The sequence below is a fragment of the Haliotis asinina genome, chromosome 3, assembly GCF_037392515.1.
Source record: "Haliotis asinina isolate JCU_RB_2024 chromosome 3, JCU_Hal_asi_v2, whole genome shotgun sequence".
Taxonomy (NCBI): domain Eukaryota; kingdom Metazoa; phylum Mollusca; class Gastropoda; order Lepetellida; family Haliotidae; genus Haliotis; species Haliotis asinina.
In genome coordinates, this window is record NC_090282.1 from 69,091,820 (window position 1) to 69,107,126 (window position 15,307).

Here is a 15,307-nt window from a genome sequence, read left to right on the forward strand (position 1 = left end):
AAATCCTAACACTGACTATCAAGTTAGTTTTGTTTCCATACTGTTTAAAAAAGCATTTCTCAGCACATGGATAGAAAACGACCAAGCCCACGTGGCCCAATGAATAAGGCACCGGCCTCCTACGCTAAGACATTGGTGATAGCCGGGGATTGCGGGTTCGAGTCCCGTCGTGGGTAATGCATTCTTTTGGTCTTCTTCTTTGTTTTTAAGTTTTAAAACAATACAAATATTGAAAGTGTACAAGTACGTATGAGTTTGCAATTGAATATAAATGAGAAAATGTGTTGAGATTTTCAGGCGCCAGTTTCAACAAATCCTAACACTGACTATCAAGTAGTTTTCTTTCCACACTGTTTGAAAGCATTTGTCAATACATGGATAGAAAACGGCTGAATTTCACCAAGCCCACGTGGACCAATGGATAAGGCACCGGCCTCCTACACTAAGACATTGGTGATAGCCGGGGATTGCGGGTTCGAGTCCCGTCGTGGGTAATGCATTCTTTTGGTCTTCCTCTTTGTTTTTAAGTTTTAAAACAATACAAATATTGAAAGTGTACAAGTACGTATGAGTTTGCAATTAAAATTTTATATGAGAAAATGTGTTGAGATTTTCAGGCGCCAGTTTCAACAAATCCTAACACTGACTATCAAGTAGTTTTCTTTCCACACTGTTTGAAAGCATTTGTCAATACATGGATAGAAAACAGCTGAATTTCACCAAGCCCACGTGGCCCAATGGATAAGGCACCGGCCTCCTACACTAAGACACTGGTGATAGCCGGGGATTGCGGGTTCGAGTCCCGTCGTGGGTAATGCATATGCATTCTTTTGGTCTTCTTCTTTGTTTTTAAGTTTTAAAACAATACAAATATTGAAAGTGTACAAATACGTATGAATTTGCAATTGAATATAAATGAGAAAATGTGTTGAGATTTTCAGGCGCTAGTTTCAACAAATCCTGACACTGACTATCAAGTAGTTTTTTTTCCACACTGTTTGAAAGCATTTGTCAACACATGGATAGAAAACGGCTGAATTTCACCAAGCCCACGTGGCCCAATGGATAAGGCACCGGCCTCCTACACTAACACACTGGTGATAGCCGGGGATTGCGGGTTCGAGTCCCGTCGTGGGTAATGCGTTCTTTTGGTCTTCTTCTTTGTTTTTAAGTTTTAAAACAATATAAATATTGAAACTGTACAAACCTGTATGAATTTGCAATTGAGTATACCTGAGAAAATGTGTTGAGGTTTCCAGGCATCAGTTTTAACAAATCCTAACACTGACTATCAAGTTAGTTTTGTTTCCATACTGTTTAAAAAAGCATTTCTCAGCACATGGATAGAAAACGACCAAGCCCACGTGGCCCAATGAATAAGGCACCGGCCTCCTACGCTAAGACATTGGTGATAGCCGGGGATTGCGGGTTCGAGTCCCGTCGTGGGTAATGCATATGCATTCTTTTGGTCTTCTTCTTTGTTTTTAAGTTTTAAAACAATACAAATATTGAAAATGTACAAGTACGTATGAATTTGCAATTGAATATAAATGAGAAAATGTGTTGAGATTTTCAGGCGCTAGTTTCAACAAATCCTAACACTGACTATCAAGTAGTTTTCTTTCCACACTGTTTAAAAAAGCATTTGTCAACACATGGATAGAAAACGGCTGAATTTCACCAAGCCCACGTGGCCCAATGGATAAGGCACCGGCCTCCTACACTAAGACACTGGTGATAGCCGGGGATTGCGGGTTCGAGTCCCGTCGTGGGTAATGCATTCTTTTGGTCTTCTTCTTTGTTTTTAAGTTTTAAAACAATATAAATATTGAAACTGTACAAACCTGTATGAATTTGCAATTGAGTATACCTGAGAAAATGTGTTGAGGTTTCCAGGCATCAGTTTTAACAAATCCTAACACTGACTATCAAGTTAGTTTTGTTTCCATACTGTTTAAAAAAGCATTTCTCAGCACATGGATAGAAAACGACCAAGCCCACGTGGCCCAATGAATAAGGCACCGGCCTCCTACGCTAAGACATTGGTGATAGCCGGGGATTGCGGGTTCGAGTCCCGTCGTGGGTAATGCATTCTTTTGGTCTTCTTCTTTGTTTTTAAGTTTTAAAACAATACAAATATTGAAAGTGTACAAGTACGTATGAATTTGCAATTGAATATAAATGAGAAAATGTGTTGAGATTTTCAGGCGCTAGTTTCAACAAATCCTAACACTGACTATCAAGTAGTTTTCTTTCCACACTGTTTAAAAAAGCATTTGTCAACACATGGATAGAAAACGGCTGAATTTCACCAAGCCCACGTGGCCCAATGGATAAGGCACCGGCCTCCTACACTAAGACACTGGTGATAGCCGGGGATTGCGGGTTCGAGTCCCGTCGTGGGTAATGCATATGCGTTCTTTTGGTCTTCTTCTTTGTTTTTAAGTTTTAAAACAATACAAATATTGAAAGTGTACAAGTACGTATCAATTTGCAATTGAATATAAATGAGAAAATGTGTTGAGATTTTCAGGCGCCAGTTTCAACAAATCCTAACACTGACTATCAAGTAGTTTTCTTTCCACACTGTTTGAAAGCATTTGTCAATACATGGATAGAAAACGGCTGAATTTCACCAAGCCCACGTGGACCAATGGATAAGGCTCCGGCCTCCTACACAAACACACTGGTGATAGCCGGGTATTTCGGGTTCGAGTCCCGTCGTGGGTAATGCATTCTTTTGGTCTTCTTCTTTGTTTTTAAGTTTTAAAACAATACAAATATTGAAAGTGTACAAGTACGTATGAGTTTGCAATTAAAATTTTATATGAGAAAATGTGTTGAGATTTTCAGGCGCCAGTTTCAACAAATCCTAACACTGACTATCAAGTAGTTTTCTTTCCACACTGTTTGAAAGCATTTGTCAATACATGGATAGAAAACGGCTGAATTTCACCAAGCCCACGTGGACCAATGCATAAGGCACCGGCCTCCTACACTAAGACACTGGTGATAGCCGGGGATTGCGGGTTCGAGTCCCGTCGTGGGTAATGCATATGCATTCTTTTGGTCTTCTTCTTTGTTTTTAAGTTTTAAAACAATACAAATATTGAAAGTGTACAAGTACGTATGAATTTGCAATTGAATATAAATGAGAAAATGTGTTGAGATTTTCAGGCGCTAGTTTCAAGAAATCCTGACACTGACTATCAAGTAGTTTTTTTTCCACACTGTTTGAAAGCATTTGTCAACACATGGATAGAAAACGGCTGAATTTCACCAAGCCCACGTGGCCCAATGGATAAGGCACCGGCCTCCTACACTAACACACTGGTGATGGCCGGGGATTGCGGGTTCGAGTCCCGTCGTGGGTAATGCATTCTTTTGGTCTTCTTCTTTGTTTTTAAGTTTTAAAACAATATAAATATTGAAACTGTACAAACCTGTATGAATTTGCAATTGAGTATACCTGAGAAAATGTGTTGAGGTTTCCAGGCATCAGTTTTAACAAATCCTAACACTGACTATCAAGTTAGTTTTGTTTCCATACTGTTTAAAAAAGCATTTCTCAGCACATGGATAGAAAACGACCAAGCCCACGTGGTCCAATGAATAAGGCACCGGCCTCCTACGCTAAGACATTGGTGATAGCCGGGGATTGCGGGTTCGAGTCCCGTCGTGGGTAATGCATATGCATTCTTTTGGTCTTCTTCTTTGTTTTTAAGTTTTAAAACAATACAAATATTGAAAGTGTACAAGTACGTATGAATTTGCAATTGAATATAAATGAGAAAATGTGTTGAGATTTTTAGTCGCTAGTTTCAACAAATCCTAACACTGACTATCAAGTAGTTTTCTTTCCACACTGTTTGAAAGCATTTGTCAATACATGGATAGAAAACGGCTGAATTTCACCAAGCCCACGTGGACCAATGCATAAGGCACCGGCCTCCTACACTAAGACACTGGTGATAGCCGGGGATTGCGGGTTCGAGTCCCGTCGTGGGTAATGCATATGCATTCTTTTGGTCTTCTTCTTTGTTTTTAAGTTTTAAAACAATACAAATATTGAAAGTGTACAAGTACGTATGAATTTGCAATTGAATATAAATGAGAAAATGTGTTGAGATTTTCAGGCGCTAGTTTCAACAAATCCTGACACTGACTATCAAGTAGTTTTTTTTCCACACTGTTTGAAAGCATTTGTCAACACATGGATAGAAAACGGCTGAATTTCACCAAGCCCACGTGGCCCAATGGATAAGGCACCGGCCTCCTACACTAACACACTGGTGATAGCCGGGGATTGCGGGTTCGAGTCCCGTCGTGGGTAACGCATTCTTTTGGTCTTCTTCTTTGTTTTTAAGTTTTAAAACAATATAAATATTGAAACTGTACAAACCTGTATGAATTTGCAATTGAGTATACCTGAGAAAATGTGTTGAGGTTTCCAGGCATCAGTTTTAACAAATCCTAACACTGACTATCAAGTTAGTTTTGTTTCCATACTGTTTAAAAAAGCATTTCTCAGCACATGGATAGAAAACGACCAAGCCCACGTGGCCCAATGAATAAGGCACCGGCCTCCTACGCTAAGACATTGGTGATAGCCGGGGATTGCGGGTTGGAGTCCCGTCGTGGGTAATGCATATGCATTCTTTTGGTCTTCTTCTTTGTTTTAAGTTTTAAAACAATACAAATATTGAAAGTGTACAAGTACGTATGAATTTGCAATTGAATATAAATGAGAAAATGTGTTGAGATTTTCAGGCGCTAGTTTCAACAAATCCTAACACTGACTATCAAGTAGTTTTCTTTCCACACTGCTTGAAAGCATTTGTCAACACATGGATAGAAAACGGCTGAATTTCACCAAGCCCACGTGGCCCAATGGATAAGGCACCGGCCTCCTACACTAAGACACTGGTGATAGCCGGGGATTGCGGGTTCGAGTCCCGTCGTGGGTAATGCATTCTTTTGGTCTTCTTCTTTGTTTTTAAGTTTTAAAACAATATAAATATTGAAAGTGTACAAACCTGTATGAATTTGCAATTGAGTATACCTGAGAAAATGTGTTGAGGTTTCCAGGCATCAGTTTTAACAAATCCTAACACTGACTATCAAGTTAGTTTTGTTTCCATACTGTTTAAAAAAGCATTTCTCAGCACATGGATAGAAAACGACCAAGCCCACGTGGCCCAATGAATAAGGCACCGGCCTCCTACGCTAAGACATTGGTGATAGCCGGGGATTGCGGGTTCGAGTCCCGTCGTGGGTAATGCATTCTTTTGGTCTTCTTCTTTGTTTTTAAGTTTTAAAACAATACAAATATTGAAAGTGTACAAGTACGTTTGAATTTGCAATTGAATATAAATGAGAAAATGTGTTGAGATTTTCAGGCGCTAGTTTCAACAAATCCTAACACTGACTATCAAGTAGTTTTCTTTCCACACTGTTTAAAAAAGCATTTGTCAACACATGGATAGAAAACGGCTGAATTTCACCAAGCCCACGTGGCCCAATGGATAAGGCACCGGCCTCCTACACTAAGACACTGGTGATAGCCGGGGATTGCGGGTTCGAGTCCCGTCGTGGGTAATGCATATGCATTCTTTTGGTCTTCTTCTTTGTTTTTAAGTTTTAAAACAATACAAATATTGAAAGTGTACAAGTACGTATGAATTTGCAATTGAATATAAATGAGAAAATGTGTTGAGATTTTCAGGCGCCAGTTTCAACAAATCCTAACACTGACTATCAAGTAGTTTTCTTTCCACACTGTTTGAAAGCATTTGTCAACACATGGATAGAAAACGGCTGAATTTCACCAAGCCCACGTGGCCCAATGGATAAGGCACCGGCCTCCTACACTAAGACACTGGTGATAGCCGGGGATTGCGGGTTCGAGTCCCGTCGTGGGTAATGCATTCTTTTGGTCTTCTTCTTTGTTTTTAAGTTTTAAAACAATATAAATATTGAAACTGTACAAACCTGTATGAATTTGCAATTGAGTATACCTGAGAAAATGTGTTGAGGTTTCCAGGCATCAGTTTTAACAAATCCTAACACTGACTATCAAGTTAGTTTTGTTTCCATACTGTTTAAAAAAGCATTTCTCAGCACATGGATAGAAAACGACCAAGCCCACGAGGCCCAATGAATAAGGCACCGGCCTCCTACGCTAAGACATTGGTGATAGCCGGGGATTGCGGGTTCGAGTCCCGTCGTGGGTAATGCATTCTTTTGGTCTTCTTCTTTGTTTTTAAGTTTTAAAACAATACAAATATTGAAAGTGTACAAGTACGTATGAGTTTGCAATTGAATATAAATGAGAAAATGTGTTGAGATTTTCAGGCGCCAGTTTCAACAAATCCTAACACTGACTATCAAGTAGTTTTCTTTCCACACTGTTTGAAAGCATTTGTCAATACATGGATAGAAAACGGCTGAATTTCACCAAGCCCACGTGGACCAATGGATAGGGCACCGGCCTCCTACGCTAAGACATTGGTGATAGCCGGGGATTGCGGGTTCGAGTCCCGTCGTGGGTAATGCATATGCATTCTTTTGGTCTTCTTCTTTGTTTTTAAGTTTTAAAACAATACAAATATTGAAAGTGTACAAGTACGTATGAATTTGCAATTGAATATAAATGAGAAAATGTGTTGAGATTTTCAGGCGCTAGTTTCAACAAATCCTAACACTGACTATCAAGTAGTTTTCTTTCTACACTGTTTGAAAGCATTTGTCAACACATGGATAGAAAACGGCTGAATTTCACCAAGCCCACGTGGCCCAATGGATAAGGCACCGGCCTCCTACACTAAGACACTGGTGATAGCCGGGGATTGCGGGTTCGAGTCCCGTCGTGGGTAATGCATTCTTTTGGTCTTCTTCTTTGTTTTTAAGTTTTAAAACAATATAAATATTGAAACTGTACAAACCTGTATGAATTTGCAATTGAGTATACCTGAGAAAATGTGTTGAGGTTTCCAGGCATCAGTTTTAACAAATCCTAACACTGACTATCAAGTTAGTTTTGTTTCCATACTGTTTAAAAAAGCATTTCTCAGCACATGGATAGAAAACGACCAAGCCCACGTGGCCCAATAAATAAGACACCGGCCTCCTACGCTAAGACATTGGTGATAGCCGGGGATTGCGGGTTCGAGTCCCGTCGTGGGTAATGCATTCTTTTGGTCTTCCTCTTTGTTTTTAAGTTTTAAAACAATGCAAATATTGAAAGTGTACAAGTACGTATGAGTTTGCAATTAAAATTTTATATCAGAAAATGTGTTGAGATTTTCAGGCGCTAGTTTCAACAAATCCTAACACTGACTATCAAGTATTTTTCTTTCCACACTGTTTGAAAGCATTTGTCAATACATGGATAGAAAACGGCTGAATTTCACCAAGCCCACGTGGACCAATGGATAAGGCACCGGCCTCCTACGCTAAGACACTGGTGATAGCCGGGGATTGCGGGTTCGAGTCCCGTCGTGGGTAATGCATATGCATTCTTTTGGTCTTCTTCTTTGTTTTTAAGTTTTAAAACAATACAAATATTGAAAGTGTACAAGTACGTATCAATTTGCAATTGAATATAAATGAGAAAATGTGTTGAGGTTTCCAGGCATCAGTTTTAACAAATCCTAACACTGACTATCAAGTTAGTTTTGTTTCCATACTGTTTAAAAAAGCATTTCTCAGCACATGGATAGAAAACGACCAAGCCCACGTGGCCCAATGAATAAGGCACCGGCCTCCTACGCTAAGACATTGGTGATAGCCGGGGATTGCGGGTTCGAGTCCCGTCGTGGGTAATGCATTCTTTTGGTCTTCCTCTTTGTTTTTAAGTTTTAAAACAATGCAAATATTGAAAGTGTACAAGTACGTACGAGTTTGCAATTGAATATAAATGAGAAAATGTGTTGAGATTTTCAGGCGTCAAGTTTGACAAATCCTAACACTGACTATCAAGTAGTTTTCTTTCCACACTGTTTGAAAGCATTTGTCAACACATGGATAGAAAACGGCTGAATTTCAACAAGCCCACGTGGCCCAATGGATAAGGCACCGGCCTCCTACACTAACACACTGGTGATAGCCGGGGATTGCGGGTTCGAGTCCCGTCGTGGGTAATGCATATGCATTCTTTTGGTCTTCTTCTTTGTTTTTAAGTTTTAAAACAATACAAATATTGAAAGTGTACAAGTACGTATGAATTTGCAATTGAATATAAATGAGAAAATGTGTAGAGGTTTTCAGGCGCTAGTTTCAACAAATCCTAACACTGACTATCAAGTAGTTTTCTTTCCACACTGTTTGAAAGCATTTGTCAACACATGGATAGAAAACGGCTGAATTTCACCAAGCCCACGTGGCCCAATGGATAAGGCACCGGCCTCCTACACTAAGACATTGGTGATAGCCGGGGATTGCGGGTTCGAGTCCCGTCGTGGGTAATGCATATGCATTCTTTTGGTCTTCTTCTTTGTTTTGAAGTTTTAAAACAATACAAATATTGAAAGTGTACAAGTACGTATGAATTTGCAATTGAATATAAATGAGAAAATGTGCTGAGATTTTCAGGCGCTAGTTTCAACAAATCCTAACACTGACTATCAAGTAGTTTTCTTTCCACACTGTTTGAAAGCATTTGTCAACACATGGATAGAAAACGGCTGAATTTCACCAAGCCCACGTGGCCCAATGGATAAGGCACCGGCCTCCTACACTAAGACACTGGTGATAGCCGGGGATTGCGGGTTCGAGTCCCGTCGTGGGTAATGCATATGCATTCTTTTGGTCTTCTTCTTTGTTTTTAAGTTTTAAAACAATACAAATATTGAAAGTGTACAAGTACGTATGAATTTGCAATTGAATATAAATGAGAAAATGTGTTGAGATTTTCAGGCGCTAGTTTCAACAAATCCTAACACTGACTATCAAGTAGTTTTCTTTCCACACTGTTTGAAAGCATTTGTCAACACATGGATAGAAAACGGCTGAATTTCACCAAGCCCACGTGGCCCAATGGATAAGGCACCGGCCTCCTACACTAAGACACTGGTGATAGCCGGGGATTGCGGGTTCGAGTCCCGGCGTGGGTAATGCATATGCATTCTTTTGGTCTTCTTCTTTGTTTTTAAGTTTTAAAACAATACAAATATTGAAAGTGTACAAGTACGTATGAATTTGCAATTGAATATAAATGAGAAAATGTGTTGAGATTTTCAGGCGCTAGTTTCAACAAATCCTAACACTGACTATCAAGTAGTTTTCTTTCCACACTGTTTGAAAGCATTTGTCAACACATGGATAGAAAACGGCTGAATTTCACCAAGCCCACGTGGCCCAATGGATAAGGCACCGGCCTCCTACACTAACACACTGGTGATAGCCGGGGATTGCGGGTTCGAGTCCCGTCGTGGGTAATGCATTCTTTTGGTCTTCTTCTTTGTTTTTAAGTTTTAAAACAATATAAATATTGAAACTGTACAAACCTGTATGAATTTGCAATTGAGTATACCTGAGAAAATGTGTTGAGGTTTCCAGGTATCAGTTTTAACAAATCCTAACACTGACTATCAAGTTAGTTTTGTTTCCATACTGTTTAAAAAAGCATTTCTCAGCACATGGATAGAAAACGACCAAGCCCACGTGGCCCAATGAATAAGGCACCGGCCTCCTACGCTAAGACATTGGTGATAGCCGGGGATTGCGGGTTCGAGTCCCGTCGTGGGTAATGCATTCTTTTGGTCTTCCTCTTTGTTTTTAAGTTTTAAAACAATGCAAATATTGAAAGTGTACAAGTACGTACGAGTTTGCAATTGAATATAAATGAGAAAATGTGTTGAGATTTTCAGGCGCTAGTTTCAACAAATCCTGACACTGACTATCAAGTAGTTTTTTTTCCACACTGTTTGAAAGCATTTGTCAACACATGGATAGAAAACGGCTGAATTTCACCAAGCCCACGTGGCCCAATGGATAAGGCACCGGCCTCCTACACTAACACACTGGTGATAGCCGGGGATTGCGGGTTCGAGTCCCGTCGTGGGTAACGCATTCTTTTGGTCTTCTTCTTTGTTTTTAAGTTTTAAAACAATATAAATATTGAAACTGTACAAACCTGTATGAATTTGCAATTGAGTATACCTGAGAAAATGTGTTGAGGTTTCCAGGCATCAGTTTTAACAAATCCTAACACTGACTATCAAGTTAGTTTTGTTTCCATACTGTTTAAAAAAGCATTTCTCAGCACATGGATAGAAAACGACCAAGCCCACGTGGCCCAATGAATAAGGCACCGGCCTCCTACGCTAAGACATTGGTGATAGCCGGGGATTGCGGGTTGGAGTCCCGTCGTGGGTAATGCATATGCATTCTTTTGGTCTTCTTCTTTATTTTAAGTTTTAAAACAATACAAATATTGAAAGTGTACAAGTACGTATGAATTTGCAATTGAATATAAATGAGAAAATGTGTTGAGATTTTCAGGCGCTAGTTTCAACAAATCCTAACACTGACTATCAAGTAGTTTTCTTTCCACACTGCTTGAAAGCATTTGTCAACACATGGATAGAAAACGGCTGAATTTCACCAAGCCCACGTGGCCCAATGGATAAGGCACCGGCCTCCTACACTAAGACACTGGTGATAGCCGGGGATTGCGGGTTCGAGTCCCGTCGTGGGTAATGCATTCTTTTGGTCTTCTTCTTTGTTTTTAAGTTTTAAAACAATATAAATATTGAAAGTGTACAAACCTGTATGAATTTGCAATTGAGTATACCTGAGAAAATGTGTTGAGGTTTCCAGGCATCAGTTTTAACAAATCCTAACACTGACTATCAAGTTAGTTTTGTTTCCATACTGTTTAAAAAAGCATTTCTCAGCACATGGATAGAAAACGACCAAGCCCACGTGGCCCAATGAATAAGGCACCGGCCTCCTACGCTAAGACATTGGTGATAGCCGGGGATTGCGGGTTCGAGTCCCGTCGTGGGTAATGCATTCTTTTGGTCTTCTTCTTTGTTTTTAAGTTTTAAAACAATACAAATATTGAAAGTGTACAAGTACGTATGAATTTGCAATTGAATATAAATGAGAAAATGTGTTGAGATTTTCAGGCGCTAGTTTCAACAAATCCTAACACTGACTATCAAGTAGTTTTCTTTCCACACTGTTTGAAAGCATTTGTCAATACATGGATAGAAAACGGCTGAATTTCACCAAGCCCACGTGGACCAATGGATAAGGCACCGGCCTCCTACGCTAAGACACTGGTGATAGCCGGGGATTGCGGGTTCGAGTCCCGTCGTGGGTAATGCATATGCATTCTTTTGGTCTTCTTCTTTGTTTTTAAGTTTTAAAACAATACAAATATTGAAAGTGTACAAGTACGTATGAATTTGCAATTGAATATAAATGAGAAAATGTGTTGAGATTTTCAGGCGCTAGTTTCAACAAATCCTAACACTGACTATCAAGTAGTTTTCTTTCCACACTGTTTGAAAGCATTTGTCAACACATGGATAGAAAACGGCTGAATTTCACCAAGCCCACGTGGCCCAATGGATAAGGCACCGGCCTCCTACACTAACACACTGGTGATAGCCGGGGATTGCGGGTTCGAGTCCCGTCGTGGGTAATGCATTCTTTTGGTCTTCTTCTTTGTTTTTAAGTTTTAAAACAATATAAATATTGAAACTGTACAAACCTGTATGAATTTGCAATTGAGTATACCTGAGAAAATGTGTTGAGGTTTCCAGGCATCAGTTTTAACAAATCCTAACACTGACTATCAAGTTAGTTTTGTTTCCATACTGTTTAAAAAAGCATTTCTCAGCACATGGATAGAAAACGACCAAGCCCACGTGGCCCAATGAATAAGGCACCGGCCTCCTACGCTAAGACATTGGTGATAGCCGGGGATTGCGGGTTCGAGTCCCGTCGTGGGTAATGCATTCTTTTGGTCTTCCTCTTTGTTTTTAAGTTTTAAAACAATGCAAATATTGAAAGTGTACAAGTACGTACGAGTTTGCAATTGAATATAAATGAGAAAATGTGTTGAGATTTTCAGGCGTCAAGTTTGACAAATCCTAACACTGACTATCAAGTAGTTTTCTTTCCACACTGTTTGAAAGCATTTGTCAACACATGGATAGAAAACGGCTGAATTTCAACAAGCCCACGTGGCCTAATGGATAAGGCACCGGCCTCCTACACTAACACACTGGTGATAGCCGGGGATTGCGGGTTCGAGTCCCGTCGTGGGTAATGCATATGCATTCTTTTGGTCTTCTTCTTTGTTTTTAAGTTTTAAAACAATACAAATATTGAAAGTGTACAAGTACGTATGAATTTGCAATTGAATATAAATGAGAAAATGTGTAGAGGTTTTCAGGCGCTAGTTTCAACAAATCCTAACACTGACTATCAAGTAGTTTTCTTTCCACACTGTTTGAAAGCATTTGTCAACACATGGATAGAAAACGGCTGAATTTCACCAAGCCCACGTGGCCCAATGGATAAGGCACCGGCCTCCTACACTAAGACATTGGTGATAGCCGGGGATTGCGGGTTCGAGTCCCGTCGTGGGTAATGCATATGCATTCTTTTGGTCTTCTTCTTTGTTTTGAAGTTTTAAAACAATACAAATATTGAAAGTGTACAAGTACGTATGAATTTGCAATTGAATATAAATGAGAAAATGTGCTGAGATTTTCAGGCGCTAGTTTCAACAAATCCTAACACTGACTATCAAGTAGTTTTCTTTCCACACTGTTTGAAAGCATTTGTCAACACATGGATAGAAAACGGCTGAATTTCACCAAGCCCACGTGGCCCAATGGATAAGGCACCGGCCTCCTACACTAAGACACTGGTGATAGCCGGGGATTGCGGGTTCGAGTCCCGTCGTGGGTAATGCATATGCATTCTTTTGGTCTTCTTCTTTGTTTTTAAGTTTTAAAACAATACAAATATTGAAAGTGTACAAGTACGTATGAATTTGCAATTGAATATAAATGAGAAAATGTGTTGAGATTTTCAGGCGCTAGTTTCAACAAATCCTAACACTGACTATCAAGTAGTTTTCTTTCCACACTGTTTGAAAGCATTTGTCAACACATGGATAGAAAACGGCTGAATTTCACCAAGCCCACGTGGACCAATGGATAAGGCACCGGCCTCCTACACTAAGACACTGGTGATAGCCGGGGATTGCGGGTTCGAGTCCCGGCGTGGGTAATGCATATGCATTCTTTTGGTCTTCTTCTTTGTTTTTAAGTTTTAAAACAATACAAATATTGAAAGTGTACAAGTACGTATGAATTTGCAATTGAATATAAATGAGAAAATGTGTTGAGATTTTCAGGCGCTAGTTTCAACAAATCCTAACACTGACTATCAAGTAGTTTTCTTTCCACACTGTTTGAAAGCATTTGTCAATACATGGATAGAAAACGGCTGAATTTCACCAAGCCCACGTGGCCCAATGGATAAGGCACCGGCCTCCTACACTAACACACTGGTGATAGCCGGGGATTGCGGGTTCGAGTCCCGTCGTGGGTAATGCATTCTTTTGGTCTTCTTCTTTGTTTTTAAGTTTTAAAACAATATAAATATTGAAACTGTACAAACCTGTATGAATTTGCAATTGAGTATACCTGAGAAAATGTGTTGAGGTTTCCAGGTATCAGTTTTAACAAATCCTAACACTGACTATCAAGTTAGTTTTGTTTCCATACTGTTTAAAAAAGCATTTCTCAGCACATGGATAGAAAACGACCAAGCCCACGTGGCCCAATGAATAAGGCACCGGCCTCCTACGCTAAGACATTGGTGATAGCCGGGGATTGCGGGTTCGAGTCCCGTCGTGGGTAATGCATTCTTTTGGTCTTCCTCTTTGTTTTTAAGTTTTAAAACAATGCAAATATTGAAAGTGTACAAGTACGTACGAGTTTGCAATTGAATATAAATGAGAAAATGTGTTGAGATTTTCAGGCGCTAGTTTCAACAAATCCTAACACTGACTATCAAGTAGTTTTCTTTCCACACTGTTTGAAAGCATTTGTCAACACATGGATAGAAAACGGCTGAATTTCAACAAGCCCACGTGGCCCAATGGATAAGGCACCGGCCTCCTACACTAAGACATTGGTGATAGCCGGGGATTGCGGGTTCGAGTCCCGTCGTGGGTAATGCATATGCATTCTTTTGGTCTTCTTCTTTGTTTTTAAGTTTTAAAACAATACAAATATTGAAAGTGTACAAGTACGTACGAGTTTGCAATTGAATATAAATGAGAAAATGTGTTGAGATTTTCAGGCGTCAAGTTTGACAAATCCTAACACTGACTATCAAGTAGTTTTCTTTCCACACTGTTTGAAAGCAAGTCTTTGAATGTCATTTAGAAGTGTAAATACATAAGAATGAAGATTTTATGGATATCAACTTCTTTATGAGAGAACACAACGTTTCGGAGTTAATGCTTACTCCTTCATCAGGTGATTGAGAAAGGGATACAGAGGTGTATTTATATGTACAGGTAAAACAATAACAAAGTAACAAGTGGAATGAGTTAACGAAAGCTAGTATAAACAAGCACTGATAGGAAGCCGATAGTTAAGATAACAATGATGGAAGCCAACGGTAATGCATTACAGTTGATTGGATATGTTTACATAACATGATTGGGGATAAGGATGGAAGCCAATGGTGATACATTACGCATGATAGGATGATGTACATAACACACGATAGGGGGTGAGCATGTTTACATGAGGGTTGGTGATGTACAAACACAAGTATGTACTCGGGTAGATAGGCTATACATGAATTACATAGATAGAATGTACACAGGTAGATGAGACTAATTTATCAATAAGTCCCAGGCACTTGGTAGGTACACTCCTTGGTCGCGGTTGATGGCTGGTTTCTGTTTGAAAGCATTTGTCAACACATGGATAGAAAACGGCTGAATTTCACCAAGCCCACGTGGCCCAATGGATAAGGCACCGGCCTCCTACACTAAGACATTGGTGATAGCCGGGGATTGCGAGTTCGAGTCCCGTCGTGGGTAATGCATTCTTTTGGTCTTCTTCTTTGTTTTTAAGTTTTAAAACAATACAAATATTGAAAGTGTACAAGTACGTATGAGTTTGCAATTGAATATAAATGAGAAAATGTGTTGAGATTTTCAGGCGCTAGTTTCAACAAATCCTAACACTGACTATCAAGTAGTTTTCTTTCCACACTGTTTGAAAGCATTTGTCAACACATGGATAGAAAACGGCTGAAT

At 39.6% G+C, this 15,307-nt stretch overlaps 23 non-coding genes across 23 annotated transcripts; all 23 read left to right on the forward strand.

Moving 5' to 3' along the window:
* The first annotated feature begins 723 nt into the window (after positions 1 to 723).
* Positions 724 to 814, forward strand: Trnar-ccu (transfer RNA arginine (anticodon CCU)). Its single transcript is given in 2 exon segments — positions 724 to 760; positions 779 to 814. It is a non-coding gene; the product is annotated as a tRNA-Arg (tRNA).
* A 233-nt stretch (positions 815 to 1,047) lies between these two features.
* On the forward strand, positions 1,048 to 1,138 carry Trnar-ccu (transfer RNA arginine (anticodon CCU)). Its single transcript is given in 2 exon segments — positions 1,048 to 1,084; positions 1,103 to 1,138. It is a non-coding gene; the product is annotated as a tRNA-Arg (tRNA).
* A 546-nt stretch (positions 1,139 to 1,684) lies between these two features.
* Positions 1,685 to 1,775, forward strand: Trnar-ccu (transfer RNA arginine (anticodon CCU)). Its single transcript is given in 2 exon segments — positions 1,685 to 1,721; positions 1,740 to 1,775. It is a non-coding gene; the product is annotated as a tRNA-Arg (tRNA).
* A 540-nt stretch (positions 1,776 to 2,315) lies between these two features.
* On the forward strand, positions 2,316 to 2,406 carry Trnar-ccu (transfer RNA arginine (anticodon CCU)). The gene is given in 2 exon segments: positions 2,316 to 2,352; positions 2,371 to 2,406. It is a non-coding gene; the product is annotated as a tRNA-Arg (tRNA).
* A 1,836-nt stretch (positions 2,407 to 4,242) lies between these two features.
* Trnar-ccu (transfer RNA arginine (anticodon CCU)) lies at positions 4,243 to 4,333 on the forward strand. The gene is given in 2 exon segments: positions 4,243 to 4,279; positions 4,298 to 4,333. It is a non-coding gene; the product is annotated as a tRNA-Arg (tRNA).
* Positions 4,334 to 4,876: 543 nt separating this feature from the next.
* Positions 4,877 to 4,967, forward strand: Trnar-ccu (transfer RNA arginine (anticodon CCU)). The gene is given in 2 exon segments: positions 4,877 to 4,913; positions 4,932 to 4,967. It is a non-coding gene; the product is annotated as a tRNA-Arg (tRNA).
* Positions 4,968 to 5,507: 540 nt separating this feature from the next.
* Trnar-ccu (transfer RNA arginine (anticodon CCU)) lies at positions 5,508 to 5,598 on the forward strand. The gene is given in 2 exon segments: positions 5,508 to 5,544; positions 5,563 to 5,598. It is a non-coding gene; the product is annotated as a tRNA-Arg (tRNA).
* Positions 5,599 to 5,831: 233 nt separating this feature from the next.
* Positions 5,832 to 5,922, forward strand: Trnar-ccu (transfer RNA arginine (anticodon CCU)). Its single transcript is given in 2 exon segments — positions 5,832 to 5,868; positions 5,887 to 5,922. It is a non-coding gene; the product is annotated as a tRNA-Arg (tRNA).
* Positions 5,923 to 6,460: 538 nt separating this feature from the next.
* Trnar-ccu (transfer RNA arginine (anticodon CCU)) lies at positions 6,461 to 6,551 on the forward strand. The gene is given in 2 exon segments: positions 6,461 to 6,497; positions 6,516 to 6,551. It is a non-coding gene; the product is annotated as a tRNA-Arg (tRNA).
* A 233-nt stretch (positions 6,552 to 6,784) lies between these two features.
* On the forward strand, positions 6,785 to 6,875 carry Trnar-ccu (transfer RNA arginine (anticodon CCU)). The gene is given in 2 exon segments: positions 6,785 to 6,821; positions 6,840 to 6,875. It is a non-coding gene; the product is annotated as a tRNA-Arg (tRNA).
* A 1,175-nt stretch (positions 6,876 to 8,050) lies between these two features.
* On the forward strand, positions 8,051 to 8,141 carry Trnar-ccu (transfer RNA arginine (anticodon CCU)). Its single transcript is given in 2 exon segments — positions 8,051 to 8,087; positions 8,106 to 8,141. It is a non-coding gene; the product is annotated as a tRNA-Arg (tRNA).
* A 233-nt stretch (positions 8,142 to 8,374) lies between these two features.
* Trnar-ccu (transfer RNA arginine (anticodon CCU)) lies at positions 8,375 to 8,465 on the forward strand. The gene is given in 2 exon segments: positions 8,375 to 8,411; positions 8,430 to 8,465. It is a non-coding gene; the product is annotated as a tRNA-Arg (tRNA).
* A 233-nt stretch (positions 8,466 to 8,698) lies between these two features.
* Positions 8,699 to 8,789, forward strand: Trnar-ccu (transfer RNA arginine (anticodon CCU)). Its single transcript is given in 2 exon segments — positions 8,699 to 8,735; positions 8,754 to 8,789. It is a non-coding gene; the product is annotated as a tRNA-Arg (tRNA).
* Positions 8,790 to 9,022: 233 nt separating this feature from the next.
* Positions 9,023 to 9,113, forward strand: Trnar-ccu (transfer RNA arginine (anticodon CCU)). The gene is given in 2 exon segments: positions 9,023 to 9,059; positions 9,078 to 9,113. It is a non-coding gene; the product is annotated as a tRNA-Arg (tRNA).
* A 233-nt stretch (positions 9,114 to 9,346) lies between these two features.
* Trnar-ccu (transfer RNA arginine (anticodon CCU)) lies at positions 9,347 to 9,437 on the forward strand. The gene is given in 2 exon segments: positions 9,347 to 9,383; positions 9,402 to 9,437. It is a non-coding gene; the product is annotated as a tRNA-Arg (tRNA).
* A 538-nt stretch (positions 9,438 to 9,975) lies between these two features.
* Positions 9,976 to 10,066, forward strand: Trnar-ccu (transfer RNA arginine (anticodon CCU)). Its single transcript is given in 2 exon segments — positions 9,976 to 10,012; positions 10,031 to 10,066. It is a non-coding gene; the product is annotated as a tRNA-Arg (tRNA).
* Positions 10,067 to 10,609: 543 nt separating this feature from the next.
* Trnar-ccu (transfer RNA arginine (anticodon CCU)) lies at positions 10,610 to 10,700 on the forward strand. Its single transcript is given in 2 exon segments — positions 10,610 to 10,646; positions 10,665 to 10,700. It is a non-coding gene; the product is annotated as a tRNA-Arg (tRNA).
* Positions 10,701 to 11,562: 862 nt separating this feature from the next.
* Positions 11,563 to 11,653, forward strand: Trnar-ccu (transfer RNA arginine (anticodon CCU)). Its single transcript is given in 2 exon segments — positions 11,563 to 11,599; positions 11,618 to 11,653. It is a non-coding gene; the product is annotated as a tRNA-Arg (tRNA).
* A 538-nt stretch (positions 11,654 to 12,191) lies between these two features.
* On the forward strand, positions 12,192 to 12,282 carry Trnar-ccu (transfer RNA arginine (anticodon CCU)). Its single transcript is given in 2 exon segments — positions 12,192 to 12,228; positions 12,247 to 12,282. It is a non-coding gene; the product is annotated as a tRNA-Arg (tRNA).
* Positions 12,283 to 12,515: 233 nt separating this feature from the next.
* On the forward strand, positions 12,516 to 12,606 carry Trnar-ccu (transfer RNA arginine (anticodon CCU)). The gene is given in 2 exon segments: positions 12,516 to 12,552; positions 12,571 to 12,606. It is a non-coding gene; the product is annotated as a tRNA-Arg (tRNA).
* A 233-nt stretch (positions 12,607 to 12,839) lies between these two features.
* Positions 12,840 to 12,930, forward strand: Trnar-ccu (transfer RNA arginine (anticodon CCU)). Its single transcript is given in 2 exon segments — positions 12,840 to 12,876; positions 12,895 to 12,930. It is a non-coding gene; the product is annotated as a tRNA-Arg (tRNA).
* Positions 12,931 to 13,487: 557 nt separating this feature from the next.
* Trnar-ccu (transfer RNA arginine (anticodon CCU)) lies at positions 13,488 to 13,578 on the forward strand. The gene is given in 2 exon segments: positions 13,488 to 13,524; positions 13,543 to 13,578. It is a non-coding gene; the product is annotated as a tRNA-Arg (tRNA).
* A 538-nt stretch (positions 13,579 to 14,116) lies between these two features.
* Positions 14,117 to 14,207, forward strand: Trnar-ccu (transfer RNA arginine (anticodon CCU)). The gene is given in 2 exon segments: positions 14,117 to 14,153; positions 14,172 to 14,207. It is a non-coding gene; the product is annotated as a tRNA-Arg (tRNA).
* Positions 14,208 to 15,307: the final 1,100 nt, after the last annotated feature.